Genomic DNA, 14,954 nt, shown 5'->3' with positions numbered 1-14,954 from the left:
TGAAACATTGTGGAATAGTTAAATTTCTATCATATTATTTCACCCCTATCCCCTAAGAGTGATCCATGGTCGAACAAGTGGTAGAAAGAGTAGGTCATATTCAGGAACAATTAGCTACTAGAATGTGCCTCCAAGGAATCATGGAAACATGGATTGAGAGGAAAACTCTATTATGGTATTGAAACATGAGTTTGAAGAGTCTAAAAGAAAATGTGAAACACTGACAAAAAAATTAATTAATTTAATAAGAATTTTGGTGAAACAGAAAAATAGCTAAAAGAGAGGAATGACATAACCACCCATATTAAAGAACAATATTTGAGACAAACCAATCAACCAAGGTAATTTAGGAATATTTGAGAGCCAAGATAAGTAGCAAGAAGCAATACCCTAGGTACTACACACCCTTTTATTGTTTTGTATGTCATACACTTTTTCATAAGGAAATTACTTGTAATCATTCTCTATGGCATTATTTTAAGCGCAAGGTCATGAATGGTAAAGTCACTCAAGAAGAGGAGAGTTGTCCATCTAAGATATGGAAAGAGAAAGAAGAAAATTGTGGCCTCATATTGTATGCTCAAAAGAAAAAACATAAGTGGTATATTGATAGTGGCTACTCAAGGCAGATGTAAAGGGATCAACGCAAGTATATAAGCATCAAATAGATATATGGAGGTAAAGTAAATTTTGGAAAAAGTGGAATTTTCAATAATCATTAGAAAAGTCACTATTAGCAATAAAAATGGAAGAACTAAATCCCATGATGTCTTGTATATAGAAGGATTAAATTAAAAAAAAAATGAGTGCTAGTCTAATATGTTATTAAGGTTTTGATGTCATATTCAACTCCAAATGGTGTGAGATCTGAAATTTAGATATAGGTAAATTGGTATAAAAAACTCTCAAGACTGATAAGACACACACACACCACACATATGTATATACATACTTGATGAAAAAAATGGAAAGAAGTTGCAATGGAAAGATGAAAGGAGTTAATATTATCTCTCACTTTTTTGAAGTGGGCAATACCACTATGGGTACTAATGAAGAAGAAGCCAATTTGTCTGAAACTTAAAAAAGGAATCAACAAGTTCAGAGGTAAGATTCCTTTCAAGTTCTTTGAATATGGAAGGATAGGTCGTTATGCATCTAGATGTCCTTATGCTAAGATTAATGATAGTGATGATGAGTTGAGATTAAAGTCCACAAATAAAAGTAAGAAGCAAGATACTAAGAAGAAGAACTTATATCCAAGAGAAAAGTGACAGTGAAATTAATGAAAGATTGATCGATGAATAATGGGATGGAATATTATTGATTTTTAAGACTGAAGAACCTGAAGTAGAAATAGACTATTAGGGATAACTTAGAAGGGTATTAAAAGAAATAAAGATCCATATAAGGAGGGAAAGTAAACTAATGCTGCAGCTTCAAGAAAAGAACCTAAATGAAGGCATTATTATTTCCCTCAAAGTTGAACTGGAAGAAATAAAATGTGTGAAGGAATTTATGTTCTAACAACTAATTGAGAAGGAAGAAATTTGTGAAAGACTAGAGGAAGAGATTCTCCTCTTAAGAGAATAATGGGATAAGCTCGAATAAATGTTTAATAAATGGACTAAATATCTTGATCACATTCTCAACACACAGAGGTTTCTTCTCATTAAAACAGGTCTCGAAAATTTTGAGGCACCCAAGAACAATGGTCCCTAAAGATCATCAAATGATGATCACTCCATGAGGACTGATCATAGATTCATAAAATCTAGACACAAATCTCTTGCATATGCAAAGCAAGTGATGAACCAGGGAAAACATACCCATTTCGATGAATCTCATGATATGTCTAGGAAGGAGCAGAGTACAAGAAATCATAACAAAGAGAAATAGTATCTCATGACAAGGAGTATCCACAAAGGATCCACAAGCATAAATGAAGCAGGTGTCGAAAATAAACAAATGAATATGACTCCTCACAAAGCATCCAAAACAAACATTGAAACAAGTATTGGAAATCAAAAAATGAATATTTCTCCTCCAAGGAATGACTTTAGAAGGTCAATATTCCTCTCTACAGCAAGGCACCAAAATAGATTTTTTGGTTATTGTTTCTCATGAACAAATTTTGGCCACAAATCACATAATTGCAAGGCCTATGGTGTTGTTATATACATAGGAATTGATCAAGTATGTTTATGGAGGCATGTGGATCAAGTCAGGAGATTACCTCATCGATTGCTGCAAATATTGAAGTGAAATTTTGAATGCTATATATGTCACAACAAATATCATATAGCATGATATTGTAGGCTCAAGATGGTATTATAGAGGGAATTCCTATGAACACAATATGGAGAAGAGGTCAAGAAATACATCACTTAAATCAGTCTCCTTATATCTAAATCCTTGGTGAAAGCTTCTTTAACACTATCATTTGAATCAAAACTTGAAGAAGAAACTATATGCAAGTGGAAGGAGAACTTTGAGAAAAACATATGAACAAGTAATAAGAAAACATCTGGTGAAAAGTAAGGTTGATAATAGGCAGGTTCTAAACAGGTCGATATTTCATCACATCCACAAGTCCACCTATAGACAACACTGACAAGAACATATGAATGAAGGAAATTTGAGGTCCATAGGACAATTTAGGGTCAATTACAGAATGCATATATGACAATTTCCTATTGATCAAGGAAGCATGGTCTTAGGGGGAGACTTTGAAGGTGTAGTAATAGTTATGAGTAGCATTGGTAGTCAGAGACTTAAATCACGTCAACAATAAATCATATCATCTTAGGGGGAGACCCTATCCACATGGTAGTGTGATTATGTGGTAGAAAAAGGAAACACCGTTCTTACAGGTCCAAAAGATCATACAAGAACATGAAAATTTCAAAAAGATTTGGCAACATGCTTATAGAGACCTTATTCCATACATGGATAGTTTTTGGATTTTTGATAAATACTTAGAAGACGTAGACATTATGGCAGAAAGTGGGCCACCATAAGATAAAGTTTGCAGATGAATATGGTATACATTAACAGTCCTTTTCCACTCATGTCAAAGGGGGAGAGATTGTAGACATTGATACCAACATTAACTTTGAGAACATGAAGACTAGAGAAAGAATGCATGCATTGATAAAAGAAGAATATTTACAAGAGGATATTTTAGCACTATGTTAAGGGGAATTTTGGTGGATATCTAGGTTTTATTGACATCAATGGCCATCAATTTCTGATGGTGTTTCCATCAAGGAAAAAGCATGAGATGGGTGCACATTGTGTTTTCATTGATGAAAAAAACTATCATTGAGGTCAAAGGGAATGTATGAGACAAAAGATATATCACTTATGAGGTAAACTAAGTAGTCTATCACATGGATACGTTATGTACCTTAATTAAATGATTAAAAGGAGTTTTAATTTTATTGAGTTTTCGACAACTTTATTGTGTCCTAATGATTATATAAATAACATGGTTACATAGGTCTCATACATACATTTATGACGATATATCCCACTCTAAGAAAATCTTCCTGGATTAGAATTTATGCCCATTTGATGTTCAACAATCATTAAGGACCTAAAGACTATATAACAAAACCAAAAACATTAATAAATTAATTTGTGTGCACATTTTGATAGAACTATGGTTTAGTGGCCCAAATAAACGATGAAAATTAGGAATATATGCATAATTTTTAATAGCGTTAAACAACGTGAAACATTTTATTGATCGAATGCATACAACAAGTATACAATGGATTGATTGGTATTAAGTCTGACAATCTACATGATAATTAACAATCTCCATCCTACCATAGTGGCCCCATGGATTGACACATGGCAAGCATGAAGTGGCTCATGTTGGTGACTGAAAAGACACATGGTAAGAATCGAGTGACTCGTTTTGGTGATAGGGTAGACACATGGTGAGACCATTTTGGCTTATCTTTAAGATTAGGCAGACATGTGGCAGACTTGAAATGGCTCATTTTTGTGACTTGGAAAATTGACATGTAGTACATGCTGATTGGATTGACGTGATGATTTCGAAGCCCAAACACATGGAAAAATATTATGGGTTACCTATACATGTGGTATGACACATCATATGACGACATCATTAAGTTGACATGGCATCACCAGGAGTTTCCATATGGCAGGGATAAATGACACATTTTGGTTGGCGGAAATTTAAAAAATTAGTGACACATGGCACCCCTCATGGGATTTGAGAGGGCATGGTGATGTCATGCTGACATCATCATGTGGATGACTAGGGATCTCTAGGGACCTGGTCATAGAGCTTGGTCACACGGAACCAAACTGCTAAGTTTAAGGAGCAAAGTTGAGTGTTAGGAAGAGTATGGTCACATGGTAAGGGACAACCCATAGTTATATGGTTAGAGAAAGAAATTAAATAAAATTAATATCACATGGAAAAGAACAACCCTCGAGTATACAACAAAAGTAAGAAATTAAATAAACTTATATTCACATGATATGACCTAGTTCTTGGTCACATGGCATAATTATTGATGTGACTTGGATCTATTTCATAAGAAATATTTATGGGTCTATGTTTGGTCCTCCATAAGCTCATGACTATAGACCATTATAAATACATTCCCAGCTACTTAATTTGAAGGAAAGTGATTAAGCAAAGCATTTGTATCTCAAGCCAAGTCTTAGTCTCGGTGGAGAGAATTGGTTTCTTCTAATGATAACAATGGTGATGATTCTGCGATGAGACACGGATTGGAGCTTTGTATGGTTGTGGAATACAATGAAAAAATTTGTTGATCCTATTTCTTGTTGTATAGTATTAAGTGGTTTTGAATATGGTGTGATCTCATACCTTTGACCCTATTTCAATATGAAACTGTGATATGGCCAAGGTGTAATATATATCAAAGTTTGATCAATGTTAATTTCCATGAAGGATTTCATGTTGTCGTCCTTCAATAGACCTCTATGGTATGTGGTGGAATGAAACCCCCAACACGTCAAACCTAAGGACTAACACGTTTTAAAATTATTTCCATGCAACGTGGGTCCATACCTTCACTGAAATTATGAGTCACATTCGTCACAATGTCATATGTATTAGTTTATAAGGATCTTATGTAGTTCATTTGATTGGGTGCTAATAGTGGATTGGAAAATACCCTGGCTCCAAGTGTTAATCAGGTCATATTTTTATTTATTTATTGAGAATAATTAAGTCAAATGTTTAACCAATCAGTTACACATGTTTTGTAGTGTCAATGCTGAATTATTACCAATTTGTCTAATGCACCTAGAAAAGTGAATGTTATATAATAGTTAATTAATTATATAGTTTTTAAATGGTTATTTTGAGTTTTTGATATCATTATTTAGCGAAATTGAAATCCGAAAGTTGAAAAGTGATCAATGTTTAGAGGTGAATGCATCCAAAGGGCTTGTTGACATGTATTTGAAATTTAGAATCTGCATTTCATGTTTTGGGGTTTTATAGGCATGATAAAGTGGTTTTGGATATATGGAAATAATATTTTCATAGATGATTCATATGTCATGAGGTTGATGAAAAAAATGAAGCAGATCCATGAAAGGGTATGGTCAAGTGAGGAAGGTAGTGTGATAACTAGTGACATTGGTTTATGTCACAGTTTGTGGTAGTGGTTTTACATTGTGACATTGAATTGTAATGACAGTGGTTTTAGGTATTATAGCCATAGAGATTACATATTGTAACAATTTTTATAGTGAAAAAGCTTAAATATTCTGATTGCATATTATGCCATTGCTTATGATTTAGAGATTGATGATGACAATGGAACTAGTTTGAAACATTTTGAAAAGAGATCCACAATGATTTGAAGGAGGTGAGCACCCCCACTAGGATTGGAGTCTTAATTAGGTTGGAGTGTAGAATAGGTTAGAGCTTGCTCATCATCGAGGTTGGTTACTCAATTAGAATGGAGCCTAGAGTAGGTTGGATATTTCACACTATCGAGGCTGGTGCCTGAATCAATTTGTCGACTATAGTGATTTGTTTCTTGCACACTTTCGAGGTTGTTGTTTTAATTGGGTTAGCTTACCGCATGTAGCAACATGCATATTTTGGGGGTGGGTGCCTCTAGTAGGTTGGTGCTTGCAAATCCATGTAATTAATTGAAGAATAAGAATAAGAAGAATGTATGGTTTTGTCCTACATGGTTTTCCAAATAAAAGCTTGTGTCTCTTTCTACTTATGTGATGGATTCTTACTAATGTGATGATAATGTCATGATGCATTTCTTTTTTTATTGATACTTTTAAAATGGTTATGAAGCATTTGTAAATAATTGTTCATTGATGAAAGGTTGTGAAATGGTTAATTTCTCTCACATTGATTCACCCCCCTCTCAATGTGATCTATGGTCCAACAAAAGAAACCTCTGAGGGCTTTGTACTCAAGACTTGACAATTATTTACAACATCAATGATTCAAAAGAGGAAAAACAAATAACAATATTTATATCAATATAGATAATGAAAAATTATTATTTATTTTGGTATATGTAGATAATATCATCTTTTGAAGTGATGTTGATCTAAGGAGTCCAAAGTTTTCAACATAAATGAAAAAGTATATTGACATGTCCATGCTAGGATAATTCCAATTTTTCCTAGCATTGTAGGTTACTCAATCTAAGAAAGGTATATTAATTTATCAAATAACGTATTTAACGCAAATGATAAATAAATTCGGCATGGAAACTTTTTCACCCATCAACACTTCTATGGCCATAAGATGCAAGTTGAGAAAAGATAATTAATCCCATGATGCAAATAAAATTTTGTGTAGGTCAATGATTACAAGCTTATTATATTTGAAAACATCGAGACCAGATATTATGTAAGACAAAGGATTGGTTGTAGGATTTCAAAGTGCACCAAAGGAGACTCACATGCAAGTAGTTAATAGAATATTGATATATTTGAAGGGCACTCTAGAATTTGTCCTATGGTATTCATGAAGAAATACTTACTTTAACAATGTATATAGATGAAAATTGGGCAGTTAGTGTAAATGATAGAAAAGGTATAAGTGGAGGAGCATTCTATTTGGTAAATTATCAAATGTCATGGTTAAGTAAGAAAGAAACCTAAATATCCCTATCCACAAGCAAAGTTGAATACATTGCAACAACAACATGTACTCAACTTATTTGGATGAAGCATAATTTGAAGGATATCATAGTAGAATATGATTAGAAGATATCAATTTTCTATGATAATACATGTGTAGTAAACATTTCAAAAAATGATGTGATGCATTTAATGGAAAAACAAATTGCCATAAAGTATCAATTTTTGAGAGAGTAGGTAGTTGAATAAAATGTTAAGCTACAATACAATGCTACTGAAGAGCATGTTGCAAGTATATTTACCAAACCTCTATTGATGGAAGCTTTTGAATATATAATAAAAAACTTGGGAGTAATATATCTCTCATCTCATTATTAACAAATAATTAAGAGACTATAATACCTCAGGCCACATTAAGAATATGATAAATTTTAAGAGTGAGATGTAGGAGAAGAATGGTGAAATGGAAATGTTGTAGGAGAAGCATTAGTTGAGGGGGAGCATCCCTTTGTAGGAAAATAGGAAAGTTGCAGCCAAAAGAATTATATTGTATAAAAAAGGATGCATATGCCTAGGGGGATTAGTCCAAAGGAAAATGTACAGGAAAGGGGTATAAAAAGAATATTTATAGATAAGGATAAGCACAATCTCTGGCGGGAAAATGTGTTCCATTGATGTCAAAGGGGGAGAATTTGTAGGCACGAGGAGAATTGTAGACAACATAAGTTCTTTAGTATTATTGTAGAATTGTCTAAGGGTTGATATCAATGAAAAAAGGGGAGGTTGTTCGAAATAATTTTTTCATTGATAAAAAATATAGTGGATACTACATATGTTGAAGATAAATATTCAAGTATGAAAATGTTGGAGATAACGTTTTTGGACTTTCAATGCACCATTTAGATACCCTATATTTGGAGGAATTTTTTCTCTAATTTCATAGCTCAAATTGGAGCATAGGATATATCCTCAAAAAATGTTACCTTGATACCTTTCCAATGTATACGGTACTCCCACAAACTCCATAGGAATGAGGGGATATGGAAATTTTTATTAATATGACACAACCAAAGTACAAGGCCAACCTAACTAGTCCTACAATTTGGCCCTATAAGTGAATGTAGAAACACTAATAATAAATGATATGCGACTTCATTTAATGTGTATCCAAGAAATAAGTGATTAGAGGTGCACAAGAGGAGTTGAGGAATATTTTCCAGGTGATTTTTGGAGTTTAAAGTTGGAAGAACAAATTTGATTTATAGGGTGAACACATCATCTTTGATTTTCACTATTAATTTTTCTTTTGGGATTTTTTATACTATAAAACTTGTAGGATATATAAATACTATCTTCATGTACATGTGGTTAAAATTTATTCCAAACATATGCTCTCAAGAAGTTAGACTTCTTCAAACAGGCCAGCTCAGTATTTTTTCTATGAATTTATTTCTATGGTATTCTAGTAGGTTGAATATGGAGGGGATAGAGAATATATTTTTAGGTACATATGGTATAAGTTTCACACATTTTTTCACTATAGATTTGGATATATACTCTAAGGAAGTTAGGATTCAAGAATTCTCCTTAAACATGCTTCAAACATGGTAGCTTGGAATTTTTGTTATAACCTCCTTTCTGAGTCTTTTCAAACTATTAAACACAAAGGAGATAAGAGAGATGACAAGGTACCTATCTTGTAACTTTCTCAATGTAATTTTGGATATATGATCTAAGGAAGTTATTGTTCCTAAATGCTTCCGAAACATGCTTTAAATAGGTTAGCATGGTATTTTCTCTATGAATTTATTTATGTGGTATTTTAGTTTTCAAAATAAAGGGGAGATAGAGAATACATATCAAGGTATATGCAATCAAAATTTTAGTGCTTTTTTCACTATAATTTTGAAGATATGCAATAAGGAATTTAGGATTCCTAAATTCTCTTGAAATTTGCTTCAAACAAGCGAGCTTGGAATTTTTTCTATACATTTCCTTTTGAGATATTTCAAACTGTGAAATATAGAGAAAAAAAAAAGAATATATGTCAAGGTACTTGTGGTAGAAATTTCGTATCTTGCTTTAGTTTAATTTTAAAGATAGTGTCTGAACAAGTGTTCTTGAATGATATAGAAGCATGCTTCAAACATGTCAACTTGGTATTTTTCCTATATCTTTCTTTCAATGATATATTAGACTTTGAAATTTGGAGAAGGAAAGAAGAGATATGAAGGTACCTATGATAGAAATTTCAAATATTTTTTCACTACAATTTCAATGACAGGAATTGAGGAAAATAGGGTTCCTGAATACTCCTAAAGCATGTCTCAAACATGTCAAATTAGTATTTCCACTATAAATTAATTCTATTATATATTATACTATGAAATGGGGAGGATACAAAGAAGAGATATCTAGGTATTTGTTGTATAAATTTCAAAACTGTATTTGAAAAATTCAATTTGTGCCATTTTTACAAGTTTTTTCTTGGAAGAAGCCAAAAGAAACAAGTTTTTGGAGAAGTTGACCTGGTGAAGGAAGAAGTCACAAGTTCAGCTAGTGGAGGTAGAAGAAGCTAAAAGTTTTCATGGAGGAAGAAAAAAAAGGAAGACTTGGTGAAAGGAGAAGCAGTAAAAGGGATTGGTGTCTATGTTTGTTCCTATAAAGAAATAAAGCGGAGTTGTGCCACCAATACTTTGGTGCCTACAAAGTATGAAAGGGGAATTATATCTTGTATCAGTTGATGCCTACAAAGTAGTAGAGGGGATTGGTGTCTCCTTTAGGTTGATGCCTAAAATATATTTCATATAAATAAGTAAAAATTTTCATTATATTGGTTCACGCCCATTTTAGTACAATTATGAATCTAACATGGGATTATGCCAACATGAAGGTAATACAGATTGATTTATGCACATATTTCATACATATGTATACATGTGTTTTGAATCCTCCTTCTTATATATATATATATGTGTGTGTGTGTGTGTGTGTGTGTGAAGGAGGATTCCTAACCTTTTTTCCATCCTTAGTGAATAAAGAATCTAGAATTCAAGGAGATAGTTAAGGAAAAAATGTAGTAATTTCTATTTATAACCTTTATTAGTCCCATTTCCTATAGATAATTGGTCTCCCCTCTCATCATTGTCCGTAAGAAAAATGGTAAATGGATAATATATATTTAATATAGAGAACTTAACAATGAAAATTATATATTCCACTTCCTTTTACCTTTTATTAACTAAGTCTTATAATACATTAGTGGGATAGAAATAATTTTCCATACTTGATGGATTCAATGGCTATAATTAAATTCATATTTCTCCTAAGGACCAAGAAAAAAACACCTTTTCCATCCCATGGTGGACATTTTCATATTAGGTGTTACCACTTAGAATTTACAATACCTTAGACATTTTTTACTAACAAAATTCCTAGCGTAGTTTTTTATATGATTAATGACTATTTAAAAGTATATATATATATATATATATATATATATATATATATATATATATATATATATATATATATATATATATATATATATATATATATATATATATATATATATATATATATATATATATATATATATATATATATATATATGCATATACATATACATACACACACACACAACAACTGGATCGCCTAGAGAAAGTACTCAAAAGATGTGAGGAATCCAATATAGCTCTTAGTAATGAAAAGTGTGCCATTATGCTAATGGTAGTTATTTTCATAGGGAACCATATATTTCCTATAGGTATACAGGTTGATTAAACAAAAATAGAGGTAATAGTCACAACCCCAAAAAAATGTAGAAAGAGGTAAAAATGTTTCAAGGGAAGGATAGATATTAAAGGTGTTTCATTGAAAAATTTACAAATATTTCACGTCCATTATTTTTATTACTCAGAAAGAATGTGGAATTTATTTGGAATGATAGGTGCAAACTCACTTGTGAAGAACCAAGAAAGAAATTAACCATATAACCTATCTTGACGGGACGAGACTAGTCCCTACCAATTCACATATCTAGACATTCCTTAGACACCACCACTAGGGAAATACTTAGAAGACAAGAAGAATATAATCATTATGTTATATATTTCATCAATACTAATATCGCCCCTACTAAGTTAAACTATGCTATAATTGAAAATAAGTTTCTCATTTTCCATGCCACAAACAAATTCCAACATTACACAACTAGGTATTATGTAATTATACATACTAATCACTTCTCCATGTGATATTTAATGAATAATACTATTAATGATGGTAGGTAAACCAAATTCTTAATTTTGTTACAATATTTTAGCATCAACATCATTTAAAAATCTCAGAGATATAGCAGCATTGTTGATATTTTCTTAGTATCTACAAACACACCCTTTTGTATATATATCAACAACTATTTTCTATAAGGGAGATTCCAACACATTTCTCACCCAAATAATGGCACAATATCATCAGGAAAAGTAAAAAGTATTCTTCGATTGAGAGTTATCATTTATAGATAGGGCCAAGCCTCCTTATTTGGTTCATTGTTAGAGAGGAAAATATCAATGACATTCTAAAGGCTTGTGATGATGTACCATGCGGTGAAACCTATTCCAATAGAAGAAATACCTATAAAGTACTCCATCTTGGATATTATTTGCCTACCATATTTCATGATGCCCACAAATATGTGAATATATGTGATAGTTGTTAGAGATTGGGATGCCTACTTATATTTAATGAGATGCTTCTACAAATATAAATTTTGGTGGATCCAACATGAACACAGGCACTTGATTTTGTGGGGTTGACTCATCCTCCATCTTAATAGAACTATTACATCCTTATCTATGCTAACTATGTCACCAGGTAGGTAGAATAAAAATATCTTTTGGTACATACAACAAGAATGGTTGTAAATTTTATCTGTAAATAAATTTTCATATGATATTCTTGTAAATTCGATGTGAAACCACCTTGCAAACTTGTTCTATATATGTCTAATAGACTTGCTATGGGAACCATCCCATATACTTGAGGTAGAGCCATATTTTAGATTTTATGAGGGATAAAATGTAGATTTCTTATAGGATCTCACTTAGGCTGGATGTATCACAATAAAATTATAGATATAGGACCTCAAGAATTAGGCCACAATTTCTCTCTATTTGGCCCTACCCCCTATATTTTCCCTTCAAGCATGTGATATTTTGGGATGAAGGAATTATTTATTCCAATTTTTCTTATGAATCAAGGTTTTAGTGGTTCCCAAGAAATAGATAAGGCCTTGTAATAAGGAATAGAATTATTTCAACACTCTTGCTTCATTAGTTTTGGGGGATTTTAGCGACTTAGAAACATATTCTAGATGTGCCATTGAAGCATCATAAGGAATTTTCACAACATATTTATCTAACCAAAATAATTTAGTAATTTTGGAAACTCTTTCATATTTTTGTTATCATAACCATGTCATTGTCACAACACCATTCCAACTTCTCCTTATGAGCATAAACTTTCCCAAATCACCATCGTCATTTTTTTACAACCTTCATTCAGGAAGAAACCATATCCTTTACTTCATTCCCTACCATCCACGTTCATAACATAAGCAATTTTTATAGGATGCCATAAATAATTTAAAGAGTTAGTCAATTTTAGTTACTCATGACATAAATTTAGAACCTCACAAAATTGGTAGAGTTGTTGACATTATGTTAATAGTAAGGCTATCAATATCTACTATTTTCACTAATATAGTTACAAATATGATAATACCTAACTAATAATACCATGCCAATATTAAAAATGTCAAATGACCTCATTTTAGGTTATACAAAACCCTTGGTTTGAGGGGGTGGTTACTTCTATATTTGTGCATCGTAAATTTGGAAGTTTGTCCAAAATCTAGTAAGCATTTTCAAATATTTGTAGCACAATGTACCATAAGAAGTAATTATGTGAATCTGTTACTATCACTACTCATGTTAATTTCCAAAATTATGAATATCATTACCATAACACTACCTTAATAACATCACCATAGTGGTTCTTTATGCCCACAAGCTCTTTGTTCATTAATACTACGATAAAGTTATCCATGTAAAGCATACCATAAGCATTGTTAGTAAAACTCTACCCTCTATGGTTGATTTAATAATTGTAATGATAATTATAGTGGGGGAACCTTATAAGATCAATAAATTATATTGCATAGGGATCATCACCTAAAACCCTAAAGTGGTTAGGATTCTTGAAGAAGTTGAACGGATGGTTGACCTTGTAAATATTATAAAAGGAGATAGATGGATCATCATTGAATTCACACATCCATATGAAATTAAATAAAAAAATATTAAGGGGGATGTGGGTGTAGGTTAATGAGGAGAAAAAAGGTAAGCCATGTAGTCTACGATAGATTGGTGATTATTTCTTTGAAAGAAGAGCAATAGAAAAGAAATTCCAAGAGGAAGCTTGGGAGAAGTATAAGTTGTGAATGTTAGGATATTCCGACACATAGGATATAGTTAAGTTCAACTTGGTCTAGTATAGAGTTAGGTTAGAGTTAGGTAAAGTGTGTTTCTTTACCGTTGTACATTTTGTAACTTACAATCCGACGGTCACGATATGTAGTGATCCGACGGTTCACTCTCACCTCGGTATTACCGACACTTGATCCGTGGCTTGACACCCGATTGGTCCATGAGTTCTATTTAAAGCGCATGGAGGGTCATTGTTCGGGTAATCCGTGCATGAGAGAAGCTTATGTAAATTTTCATTCTTTGATTAATAAATTGTCTATACCCACGTTGGGACAGGCCGTGGACTGTTTCCCTCCTTGCACTCTGAGGGTTTTAACCACGTCAAAAATACTGGTGTATTGATTTGAGATCTGGTTGTGAGCGGTGTCCTTTTGGTATTCTTTCTGAGGAACTTACCCTGTAAATTCCTACATGGTATCAGAGCTATTTGAGGGCCGCGTCCGTTGGTGATCCAAATCTGAAGCCGGTAGAACTGCATGCGGCTGTCGTTTCCTAGATCTACTGTTTCTGACTGCTTTCGGGCCGAGAGGACTGCTCTGTTGCGTTCGGAGCATCTGTTTCAGTGAGGAACCCCTTTCGTTTCACGCGAAAAGGTTTCCGGTAGCCCTAGCTGCGTCATTTTTCAGATCGGGAGGTATACAGTGTTTTTTTTTTGCAGTTTACTGTCATTTTCTCTCTGCTTATTTCGGTTTCGGTTTATTTAGCCTTTTTTTTTTCCCGGATCTATACCTTTCATTTCTGCGTATGCTCTTTGCCCTGCGACTCTGTGCGATCTGGGCAAATCAGAAACAGAAAGAAAGGATTTTTCTCATGCGTATGCTCTTTTCCCTGCACCTTAGTGTGATCTTGGAAAATCAGAAACATTGAGAAAAATATTTAGTTTTTCGGTTAAAAGCTAACTTTGAGATTTTTTTTAAAAATTCTAGTTTTTTGGCTAAAGCTAACTTTGAGCCGTAAGGTTCGTTTTTCTTTGCATATTCGTGTTGGGTTTTGTGTTTTGTGTTTTGTAGGGGAAAAGAGCCTTCCCAAGGCAAGCACGCAAATCGAGGCCCCCCCCCCCCCCCCTCTCTCTCTCTCTCTCTCTCTCTCTCTCTCTCTCTCAAATATTTTGTATAGATCAATTGGTTCAAAGACTTTTTAAGAGAGTAGAGGTCTTGGGTTCAAGTCTCCATTTTGTGGGGGCGGATTTTTTCATTCCCGCACATTCGCGCACTTTGCCGGCAACGTCAACAATTTTTTTTCAAAAAGCCATAACTTCTTCATCCGGAAGCC

This window comes from Pinus tabuliformis, chromosome 2_1 (genome assembly GCF_031772625.1).
Source record: "Pinus tabuliformis cultivar Carrire ecotype Pingquan chromosome 2_1, CPIR1, whole genome shotgun sequence".
Taxonomy (NCBI): domain Eukaryota; kingdom Viridiplantae; phylum Streptophyta; class Pinopsida; order Pinales; family Pinaceae; genus Pinus; species Pinus tabuliformis.
The sequence above is the reverse complement of the archived record's forward strand: the minus strand, read 5'-3'. Positions refer to the sequence as shown.